This window comes from Sminthopsis crassicaudata, chromosome 3 (assembly GCF_048593235.1).
Source record: "Sminthopsis crassicaudata isolate SCR6 chromosome 3, ASM4859323v1, whole genome shotgun sequence".
Classification (NCBI taxonomy): Eukaryota; Metazoa; Chordata; class Mammalia; order Dasyuromorphia; family Dasyuridae; genus Sminthopsis; species Sminthopsis crassicaudata.
Genome location: NC_133619.1, coordinates 646,222,661 through 646,233,064, shown reverse-complemented (window position 1 = coordinate 646,233,064; position 10,404 = coordinate 646,222,661).

Below are 10,404 nucleotides of genomic sequence, written 5' to 3'. Positions count from 1 at the left end.
ACTTGACGGCCTGTATATGGTCCTGGACATACGTGACAAGGCTCTTAACAACACAGGGGACTATGAGGAGAAGGAGTAAGAACAGAAGGAAAGGCCCCACAATTCCTGAGAGGAGAGTGGTCAGCCAAGGGGACCAGCTATGGAGGGATTGGCACCAATGCAGTGAAGCCCTAAAAACAGCCTCATGGTCATCTCAGCCAGAGACTCCCTAATTACCCCTGAGCAATTTACATAGAAACAAGATTCTCCTAGGGCCATACACAAACCTCCCTGCTTCATGAACAGCAAATTTAACCCACAGCAATTCTGCACAACCTCCATCCACTGATTTTTCTAAATGGGTGATGAGACTCGCTAGAGTCCTAATGTCTGCATCTACTTGGGAGCTAAGAAGGCAAATGTAGGGCCGGAGAAACTGAGGCAAAATAGAGTCAGAGAGCTCCCAACATTCTATTAATTGCAGAGTTTGGTTGACTGGACAGGACTCTCATCTCAAAGTACCCAGTGATGAATGTGAGTTCCCGATAACATGTATACACACATGGCTCAGCTACAGGGGTAGACCAAGGCAGGGGCAGGGTCAGAACACTTAGAGTGGGAACAGACTATCAACCTGGTTCTGACACTGGACATCCTGATAGGAGCCAGGAAGTCTGAACTCCCCCTTATCTTGAGTCTCACATTAACAATTTATAATCTTAGAGCAAGTGGCTTTTAGTCTTCAATGAACCAGAGGTGAGGTTTGCAACTAAGAGGATTGAGGCAGAACAGTTAAGGAGACTGAGGCAGAACAATCCAGGGAAACTGAGTCAGGACAATTCTCAAAGTATAACAGTTAAGGAAACTGAGGCAGGTCAATTTAGGGAAACTGAGACAGAACCAATTAGGGAAACTGAGGCAGGACAATTAAAGAGCACTGTGGCACAACATTCCATACTCTCTTTCCTGAATAAACCAAAAGAAAACTACAAAAGAAAAAAAAATACAAGGACAGGTCTCTCCCTGATAACCCCAGAGTTAACAGCTCTACAAAGGTTCCCTTGTTGTTGTTGTTTTTTATTTTATAATTATAAAAATTTTTGAGAGTATATATGCATGAGTAATTTTTTTAAATAACATTATCCCGTGTATTCATTTTTCCAAAATTTCCCCTCCCTTCCTCTACTCCCTCCCCTAGATGACAGGCCATCTCATACATTTTGCATGTGTTACAGGAAAACTTAGATACAATATATGTATGTAAATCCAATTATCTTGTTGCATGTTAAGTATTAGATTCCAGAGGTATAAGTAACCTGGGTAGATAGACAGTAGTGCTAACAATTTACATTCACTTCCCAGTGTTCCTTCTCTGGGTGTAGTTATTTCTGTCCATCATTGATCAACTGGAAGTGAGTTAGATCTTCTTTATGTTGAGGATATCCACTTCATCAGAATACAACTTCATACAGCATTGTTGTTGAAGTGTACAGCGATCTTCTGGTTCTGTTCACTTCACTCAGAATCACTTCATGTAAGTCTGTCCAAACCTTTCTGAATTCATCCTGCAGCTCATTTCTTACAGAGCAATAATATTCCATAACCTTCATATACCATAATTTACCCAACCATTGTCCAAGTGATGGACATCCATTGATCTTCCAGTTTCTAGCTACTACAAAAAGAGCTGCCATAAACATTTTGGCACATACAGGTCCCTTTCCCCTCTTCAGTATTTCTTTGGGATATAAGCCCAATAACAGCAATGCTGGGTCAAAGGGTACGCACAGTTTGATAACTTTTTGGGCATAGTTCCAAATTGCTCTCCAGAATGGCTGGATTCTTTCACAACTCCAACAACAATGTATCAGTGTTCCAGTTTTCCCACATCCCCTCCAACATTCATCATTATTTGTTCCTGTCATCTTAGCCAATCTGACAGGTGTGTAGTGGTATCTCACAGTTGTCTTAATTTGCATTTCTCTGAACAGTAGTGATTTGGAACACTCTTTCATATGAGTGGATATAGTTTCAATTTCATCATCTGAGAATTGTCTGTTCATATCCTTTGACCATTTATCAACTGGAGAATGGTTTGATTTCTTATAAATTAGGGTCAGTTCTCTATATATTTTGGAAATAAGACCTTTGTCAGAACCTTTAACTTTAAAAATATTTTCTCAATTTGTTACTTCCCTTCTAATCTTGTTTGCATTAGTATTGTTTGTACAGAAATTTTTAGTTTGATGTAATCAAAATCTTCTATTTTGTGATCAATAATGATCTCTAGTTCTCCTCTGGTCATAAATTCCTTCCTCCTCCACAGGTCTGAGAGGTAGACTATCCTCTGTTCCTCTAATCTATTTATGATCTCATTCTTTATGCCTAAATCGTGCACCCATTTTGATCTTATCTTGGTATTTGGTGCAAAGTGTGGATCCATATCTAATTTCTGCCATACTAATTTCCAGTTTTCCCAACAGTTTTTTTTCAAATAATGAATTTTTATCCCAAATATTAGTATCTTTGGATTTGTCAAACACTAGATTGCTATAGATGTACCCTTTTTTGTCCTTTGTACCTAATCTGTTCCACTGATTGACTGGTCTATTTCTTAGCCAATACCAAATGGTTTTGGTGACTACTGTTATATAATATAGCTTTAGATCAGGTACACCTAGACCACCTTCATCTGACTTTTTCTTCATTAATTCTCTTGAAATTCTTGACCTTTTATTCTTTTTTTTTTTTAATTTATTTTTTGACCTTTTATTCTTCCATATGTGTTAGGATTACTAGGTGAGAACTCAGGTTGTCTGGACAGTGACAAGGTGAGAATTCAGGTTGTCTGGACAATTACAAGGTGATAATTCAGGTTGACTTGACAGTTCTCTGGCTCAGACCTTTGGTTTGGGCCTTTAAAGGGAGTTTACACCTTAGGAATTCTAAGAGGAGCAAGCTCATTGGTTGGAGTCCTTCTTCCCAGAAGCCCTTGCATTATCCCACGCCCATTCTCTGGGAGGATAAAAGAGGACAACACTCCAGAGAAAGAAGAAGTCTCTGCTCTACATCAGGCTTGATGAGGCTCTCTGCAGGAAGGGAAGTCACTTCTCTGGACCAGAGTTGACGGCAACTATCTGGAGACAAAGATTCTCTAAAGGAAGAAGAATCTGTCCAAGAAATTTGAGTCGACCCAGCAGATCTCCTCCCAGACAGCGATCTGCAGCTTCTGGAGACAACAGCACATTACACTTGGTGTCCACACGTGGGGCCAGGACTTTTCCTTATCCTGACAAGAACTTATTCTGAGCCCTTCAGAGGAGCTAGACTGGACTATAGCAATTTGACGCCTGAACAGGGACAGACACAATCCTGATTCTAGTGAAAAAGCTTCCCATCCAGATCTTAGTCTCTCTGACCCAGAACCGTGAGTAACAAGGAAACTTTGTTAAAGATTAAGTGAGCATGCTAATAGATAAATAAGGAACTTAAATTGTTAAGGGCTAAGTCAGCAATCTCTTATAACTGAAATGGGGCAGATGTTAGCTAAAGACAATCCCTCGACCTCAGCTGACTCAGCCCCAGTCCCAGAGGCAGCCTCAGCTCCAGCCCCATTCAGGAGTGGTACTATAGAGAGTATAATGAAGATAATTGAGGAGCAGAGTTTACTTGTAACCTGGGTACAGATTACTAAACTCTTGGCAGCATTAAGACACACATCCCCTTGGTTCTTAGAGGAAGAAAAGATAGATGTAGATAAATGGAAGCTAGTGGGATTTGAAATGAAAGAATTTCATGCAAAAAATGGGCCTCGTTCAATTTCTGCAGAAATATTTTATATCTACAACATAGTTCAATTAGCCTTAAACTTTCAAGCAAGTTGTAGGAGAAGGAAAAGTTTTAAAAATCAACAGAGGAGGAAGTGTGAGGAAAAAAGGTAAGATCAAGATCTTGCCCTAGAGCAAGAGGATTTAAATGAGGAATTAGGGTATGATTCTCTTAAAGAAGCTTCAACCCTGCCTAGAGAACAGATTATTGACAGGCCCACATCAACTCCACCTTCAGAGGGGGAGGAAGAAGGAGGAGGGGAAGAGGCAGAAACACAAACACAATTGCCTGTAAAGCAGCCTAAGCCTATGACAAGATTAGAAAAAGTATTGGTTAAAGCTAAGAGACAAGGACAGGATATAAGTGATTTTATACATGCATATCCTGTGATTGAAGATACTGACTCTGTAGGTCAAAAAAGGAGAAGATATGCACCTTTAGATTTGAATAAAATTAAAGATTTGAAAAATGGTTGTACCCTTCATGGGGCTACATCACCTTATATTAAAATGTTACTAGATGGTTTGTCTTATGAAGTCCTAAGCCCAAATGATTAGAAATCCATATCAAGGACATGCCTGGAACCTGGAGAAAATTTGGTATGACTTGTGGAGTTTCATGAATTATGTAAAATTCAAGTCAGATGCAATTTGGAAACAGGAGTTAACACACAATTCACTTTTGAGCACTTGGCTGTGAAGGTTGGTATGGAGAGAATTCAGAACAGATTAATTAAACCATGACAATATATGAGCAAATTGCTAAGGCTACAATAAAAGCTTGGGGTGTACTCCCTGGACAGAAAGATCGGGGAGAGGCTTTCACTAAAATAGAGCAAGGTCCCAATGAACCTTTTGCAGATTTTGTGGGACGTTTGCAAACTGCTGTCAAAAGAACTATTGGAGAAAATTCAGCTACAGAAATAATGACCAGACATCTGGCTAAGGAAAATGCCAATGAGATTTGCAAAAGAATTATATGGGGATTAGACAAAGATGCTCCTTTAGAGGAGATCATAAGACGCTGTGCTACAGTGGTAACAAATGCTTTTTACACCCGGAATATGATGAACGTGGAAAGACAAGGTTCCTCCTGGCAAGGGACTTCTAGAGAAACTCGGTGATGTTTTCAATGTGGAACAATTGGACATCTAAGAGTTCAGTGTAGATATGGAGATACAGTGAAAAGACAGGGTGAGAGAAGACCTAAAACTCCATGTCCAAAATGTCACAAGGGTCTCCACTGGGCCTCTGAATGTAGATTGACCCAGGGAAATGAGAGGTGGGGCTCAGCTTCAGCCCCCCAAGTGCGGCATGATGGCAGCCGAGGTTACATCCAGAGAATTTTAAGACATGATCAATCAGCCAAAAAGCAATCAGATGGAAGAAAGGGATTGAAATTAGGAAAAATAGAGTTGTGTGCAGTAGAGACTACTGAGATACTCCTTGGAGAAGTGAAATCTGTTCCTGTTGAGCCTATGGATCCTTTGCCTCCGGGCACAGTAGGCTTGACCATTTCACCTTCTGAGAGTGCTTACAAAACAGTGTCCATCCATACACTGATGTGAGAAACTGGAGACTGTGTAGCTAATATCCCAGTCACTAACACAGGTAGACAACGTGTGATTTATCAACCAGGTGAAGTACTAGCATCAGGCTTATTGTTACATACCCCTAATAAGCAACCTGGTGATAGTCGCCTAGATTCTGACTCCAATGAACAAAATCCAGGAATATATTGGACAGCAGCTGTGACAGCTGACCGACCTATGCTTACTATTTATATAAACGGAATACCATTTGAGGGATTGGTAGACTCGGGTGCAGATTGTACAGTTATTAGAGGTGCCAATTGGCCCAGTCACTGGCCAAAGATTAAGGCACACACCTACATGTCTGGGGTAGGAGGATCAATAGCTGCAGAAGTTAGTGCTAGGCCTTTGAGATGGATATTTGAATGAGAAACAGGAGTTTTTACTCCTTTTGTGGTTGAAAAAATCCCCATCAATCTGTGGGGAAGAGACATTTTACAGCAGATAGGATTACAAATAAGCACTTTGGCTTTTTAGGCAGGGCTGCTGTTGAAGGCCTACCTGCACTTTCACTGGTTCCTATTCAGTGGAAGACTGATTCGCCAGTGTGGGTAGAACAGTGGCCCTTAAGAAGTGATAAAATTACGGCCTTATTAGACATAGTGAACGAAACACTTGACCAAGGACACTTGCGGCCTTCTCTAAGTCCTTGGAATTCCCCAATATTTGTGGTTAAAAAAGAAATCTGGGAAAAGGAGAATGTTAACTGATCTAAGAAGAGTAAATGAACAGATGGAAACTATGGGCACTCTTCAGCCTGGACTTCCATCTCCTATTCAGTTGCCAAGAGAATGGCCTCTATGGGTTATAGACATTAAGGATTGTTTCTATTCTATCCCTCTAGATAAGGAGGATATGAAAAGATTTGCTTTTTCAGTGCCTAGTGTTAAATTGGCTGAGCCTTATAAGAGATATGAATGAACAGTTTTGCCACAGGGAATGAAAAACAGCCCTCCTATGTGCCAAATGTATGTTGCTGCTGCTCTTGCTCCAGTAAGAAAAGCTTTTCCAAAAGTAATATTGTTACATTATATGGATGATATTTTGGGATGTGCACCTGAGGAACAAATGTTAAAAGCATGTCTAAAAAAGTCTATGGAAACACTAAAGTACTACAAACTGCATATAGCTACAGAAAAAATTCAAAGACATGCTCCTTTTCAATATTTAGGATATGAAGTATATCCTAAGACACTCACAGTACAAAAGCTTTCTTTAAGAACAGAGAAGTTGAACACCTTAAATGATTTTCAAAAATTAATAGGAGATATCCAATGGATGTGTCCAGTGTTAGGCTTAACTACCTCTATATGACATTTTAAGGGGAGACAGTGCTTTAAATTCACCACGCCAGCTTACAAAAGAAGCACAAGAGGCTTTGAGAGAAGTTGAACTGGCTTTATCCAATGATAAAGAAAGAGTCACTCAAAAACCCTTGGAAATATCAGTTTTTGCTACAAAAGAGGCACCCACAGCAGTCCTTCATCAAGGAGACAGTGTGATTGAGTGGGTGAACCTCCCAGCACAACCAGAACAAAGCCTTACTCCTTACCCAGTGCTTGTGGCTAGGATTTTATTAAAGGCTATTAAGAGAGTATTTCAATTATCTGGAATAAGTCCTGAAAAAATATACACATTCTATACTAATGCACAAATTAATGTATGCTGTTTGACCATCCCAGAATGGCAAATTTTATTGGCCACAGCTCCAAATTTTGCACATGGATCTCCATTAAATATAACCTGGCTACTACATAATTGGTGATGGATTTTTGAAGAAAAGGTTTCTAAGGTTCCTTCTAAAGGACCAACAATCTTTACAGAGGCCTCCAAAGAAAATATTTGTGCTGTATACTCTCATGATTTAACCATAAAGAGAGTAGTCAGGACTCCTTTTCAGTCCACTCAGCAGAATGAATTATTTGCTATCATGCTAGCTCTTACTTATTACCCAGGAGATGTAAATATAATTACTGATTCAGCCTATTCAGTAGGTGGAGTACAAAGAATTGCCACAGCCCAAATAAAATTTGCAGCCTCTAATATTCATCAGCTCTTTAAGGAACTTCAAGAGCAAGTGAGACAGCATCCAGGCAAGATTTATATCTTGCATGTCCACTCACATAGTGGACTTCCAGGTCCCATTTTTGATGGAAATTCAAAGGCAGATAGCCTTCTAACCATGTTAGCCAGTAGTCCTTTATTTCAGGAAGCACAAGAATCTCATTCTAAATATCATCAGGCTGCTTGAGCTTTACGTTTACAATTTGGAATCACAAGAGAGGAAGCTAGGAGCACAATAAAAAGCTGTACAGCTTGTCTTCCTTTCCATGCTACTACACTCCCTCCAGGGAAGAATCCTCGTGGTTTGAGACCCAATGAAATCTGGCAAATGGATGTGACCCATTATAAATCTTTTGGTCGTCTATCTTTTATTCATGTCGTGGTAGACACCTTTTCAAGATTCACATTTGCAATGCCAACAGCAAAGGGAGAGCCCAAGTGGTCAGTGAATTCCTTATACAAGCATTTGCAATTGTGGGTGTGCCACAAGCAATAAAAACAGACAATGGACCTGCATATACGTCCAAACATTTTACACACTTTTGTTCACAGTATAAGATTTTACATACCACGGGCATACCCTTTAATCCTCAAGGGCAGGCAATAGTAGAGAGAAGAAACAGAGATATTAAGACACTCCTCCAAAAACAAAAGAAAGGGGGAGCCACAGGTAGCCCAAGGGACCTTCTAAATTTAGTTCTCTATACCATTAATTTTCTAATTTTTGACAAAGATGTACTGGCTCTGGCAGACCGGTTTTATAACCCACCAGAAGGGCAGTGTCCAGTGCGAGCAGCTCCACTATCCTTAAATAATCGCCAGGTGATGTGGAGAGATCCAGAAAGTGGTGAATGGAAGGGACCAGATAGGTTAACTGCTTGGGGGAGAGGGTTTGCTTGTATTTCTTCAAATGGAGAAGGAATCAGATGGGTGCCAATGAGTCATATTCGCCTTGTCCATCAGAGAGAGACAGAAAAGGAGAAAGACCTGAAAATAAAGGAGAAAATCTAAAAAACATCTGGCACTGAAAGAGCATTGCTAATAAGAAGATTGTTAAAGAACTTTAAAAACCAGCAGGAATCATTGGACTTCCTAACTCAAGATGAGACTAATGGACAATGGACTTGTGGACATTTATAAATTTTCAATTTATGATTATTTGATCATGTTATTTATTATATACTTCTAGATTATGTTACTATGTTACTATGTGCTTATGTAATTTATGTAATTAGGTGTAATTCCTCCCATATTGATGGATTTATATTTCAAGGTCATGACTATCCTATGTTCTAAATCAAAAGAAAGGGGGAGATGTTAGGATTACTAGGTGAGAACTTAGGTTGTCTGGACAATTACAAGGTGAGAACTCAGGTTGACTTGACAGTTCTCTGGCTCAGACCTTTGGTTTGGGCCTTTAAAGGGAGTTTACACCTTAGGAATTCTAAGAGGAGCAAGCTCATTGGTTGGAGTACTTCTTTCCAGAAGCCCTTGCATTATCCCACGCCCATTCTCTGGGAGGACAAAAGAGGACAGCACTCCAGAAAAAGAAGTCTCTGCTCTACCTCAGGCTTGAGGAGGCATACTAATGCAAACAAGATTAGAAGGGAAGTAACAAATTGGGAAAATATTTTTAAAAGTAAAGGTTCTGACAAAGGTCTCATTTCCAAAATACATAGAGAACTGACCCTAATTTATAAGAAACCAAACCATTCTCCAATTGATAAATGGTCAAAGGATAGGAACAGACAATTCTCAGATGATGAAATTGAAACTATATCCACTCATATGAAAGAGTGTTCCAAATCACTACTGATCAGAGAAATGCAAATTAAGACAACTCTGAGATACCACTACACACCTGTCAGCTTGGCTAAGATGACAGGAACAAATAATGATGAATGTTGGAGGGGATGTGGGAAAACTGGGACACTAATACATTGCTGGTGGAGTTGTGAAAGAATCCAGCCATTCTGGAGAGCAATTTGGAACTATTTCCAAAAAGTTATCAATCTGTGCTTACCCTTTGACCCAACATTGCTGCTATTGGGCTTATATCCCAAAGAACTACTAAAGAGGGGAAAGGGACCTGTATGTGCTAAAATGTTTGTGGCAGCTCTTTTTGTAGTAGCTAGAAACTGGAAGATGAATGGATGTCCATCAGTTGGAGAATGGTTGGGTAAATTATGGTATATGAAGGTTATGGAATATTATTGCTCTATAAGAAATAACCAGCAGGAGGTATAGAGAGGCTTGGAGAGACTTACATCAACTGATGCTGAGTGAAATGAATAGAACCAGAAGATCACTATACACTTCAACAACAATACTGTATGAGGATGTATTCTGATGGAAGTGGAAATCTTCAACATAAAGAAGATCTAACTCACTTCCAGTTGATCAATGATGGACAGAGGTAGCTACACCCAGAGAAGGAACACTGGGAAGTGAATGTAAATTGTTAGCACTAATGTCTGTCTGCCCAGGTTACTTGTACCTTCGGAATCTAATGCTTATTGTACAACAAGAAAATGGTATTCACACACATGTATTGTATCTAGGTTATATTGTAACACATGTAAAATGTATGGGATTGCCTGTCATCAGAGGGAGGGAGTAGAGGGAGGGGGGGATAATTTGGAAAAATGAATACAAGGGATAATATTATAAAAAATATATAATAATAAAAAAAAAGATATTCCAGAGGTAAAAAAAAAAAAAAAAAAAAAAAGGAATGGTGATAGTGGGCAACCTTGTTTCGCTCCTGATCTTACTGGAAAGGTCCAGTTTATCTTCATTACATATTATGCTTAATGATGGTCGTAAATATATGCTCCTGATTATTCTAAGGAATAGTCCATTTACTCCTATACTCTCAAGCATTTTTAGTAGGAATAGATGTTAGATTTTATCAAATGCTTTTTCTACATCTATTGAGATGA